This window comes from Cynara cardunculus (assembly GCF_001531365.2).
Source record: "Cynara cardunculus var. scolymus isolate 2C chromosome LG 5, CcrdV1, whole genome shotgun sequence".
NCBI classification, from domain to species: domain Eukaryota; kingdom Viridiplantae; phylum Streptophyta; class Magnoliopsida; order Asterales; family Asteraceae; genus Cynara; species Cynara cardunculus.
The window spans coordinates 2,660,553-2,662,930 of record NC_037532.1 but is presented as its reverse complement, the minus strand read 5'-3'; positions in this window follow the sequence as shown (position 1 = coordinate 2,662,930).

Sequence of the window (2,378 nt, the reverse complement as noted above, 5' to 3'; positions counted from 1 at the left end):
ATATGCTCACACACACAAAAACACAAGAAAAAAGACACACAAAATGCTTCCCATCTACTGCAACTCTTTTTGGAAAACACTTCGAAGAAACATATTCGTACTTTTTACCATCTGTTGGTACATATTTGATGATAATCCCTACACTATGTGTTCATATCATAAATTCATAGTTCGGACACACACACACACAGACATATATATATATATATATATATATGTATGTATATTAATGTAAAAACATAATCACAAGGCCAGAAATTAACGAAGAACGATAACATTAGGGTTGCAAATACTGATTAATTAGTGAGATTTGAGAATAAGAACGAATGTACAGATCCATAATTAGAATTAACAGATAAACTGCCGGATCTTAATAAAACTCGTGATTTGAAAACAAACGGTTTTTCAGAAACGAACGATGAATCTCCTCAAGTTCAATTCAACATTTGATCGTTTCAGAAAATCTCAACTCGATTAGTTTGAACTAGAAACTAGAAAGCAAATTAGTCAAAGCATTTCAATCGAATAATTGAATTAATAACCATTCGAATCTGCAGAAACATTCGATTGAGCAGCTAATTACAAGTAGAATTATATGATGTGTGATAATTTGCAGATCGATCGGTACAATGAATTCAATGGAGAAATTAAACGAACCTGAGCATATTTAGCTCTAACATATGGACCATCGCCGGCGGGAACTTTACGAAGAACATGAAAACTGTCGTCTTCTTCTTTCATCCTCGAACTCACCTCCATATCTCTCTCTCTCTCTCTCTCTCTCTCTCTGTGTCTAGAAAATTACAGGCAATAATGATATGATGAAGGAGGTGGGGAGTTGAAATGAAATGAATGTGGATGCATATACGTCCACATACATTTATGACTTTTATCACGTTAACGGGTTTCGTTGCTTTTGAAGAGACTTCTCTACCCCATGCCACCCATTACAATAATTAACAATTAAAATAAAATTTTAAAATAGCCATTTTTTATATCTGATTTCACCTCTTAGTTAATAGTTATTTCACATCTCAAATCATTAAAATTAGGAGATGTTCAAAAATTTGACCAACCCGATCAACCTAACTCAATGTAAAATAACTCAACTTGAAACAACACGATGTCTAATCGAGTTGTAAAAGTTTCAGACCATAGGTATTGGGTTGATATTGAGTTGTTATTATTTTAACTCAACCCAACCAGATAAACCCGATATCATTTTATTTCTTGGATTTAATATGATGGTTGAGTTTATATTAATATATATATTAGACAATTATATTATCACGTGCGGTCTTCATATATACTTATTTTCAATTTATTCTCCATCTCTATAGAACTTATTCGTATATATGTTCAGTAACTGTGAACATATATGTAAATTGAGAAAATTAATTGAATGTGATATAGGTAAGAAATATGGATAAGTTGTATCAAATGGTTAATGATGAAAAACAAATTATGAATAGAGAAATAACATATTCAAAGTTAGAAAAATATTTTAATGTAACAAAGTATCAACCCGACTAACCCGTACGGTTTGGGTTGGGTTGGGTTGCACTTTGGTTTGGATTGTGTTAGGTCACGATTTTTCAAACCGCAAGCATTGAGTTGAGTTGTTCAAATGTCTTCAACCCGATCAACCCAACCCATGAGCACCCCTAATTAAAATGCACTACCTTCATAAATGATAAATCCGTAATTTTGCAGAGTGGTCAAAGTGTAAACAAAAAAGAAGTTTCTGAATCAAGTCTGCAAGTACGGTATAAGATTTTATGTATCAATTATAATTAGTTGGTACACAATATTAAAGAAAAAAACATGATACTGTACCAAGTCCAACTGATGCATGCCTCATGATCTAACTTCGTTGAGAAGCATGAATGAGTTGTATTGTAGTAATAAAGCGGCAACATACAATTCATTATCAAGTTCACTCAATAAAACCCTAACTTTGTATCTTAAATTTGACGTACTATAAAATGGACAACAAAATTGAATTTTGCTTTCATGGATGGAAGAAATTTACCAAACTGAAAACATTCCATCGGGCTGTTTGGTTGGTTTTCATTAAGTCTTGTATGGATAAAGTTGTCTGTATAAGTTGGGAAACTTTTTGTTTTGAAGGGTTTTTTTTACAGATGGAAGGAACGTGTACGAACATGTTTGAAAAAATATCTAATTTCTGCATAAAGCTCTCCCTATAAGCTTACTGAATAAGCCTATCGAATAATTAAGTCACTCCCAGACAGTCATGTACAACTGATCGAATAAGATGTGAGTCCCATTAAACTCATTAAAATGTTAACAAATAAGCCCTATGTCTTATCGCCATGAATCCACATCTTGTTAACCATTACCATCGTTCTCGAAAA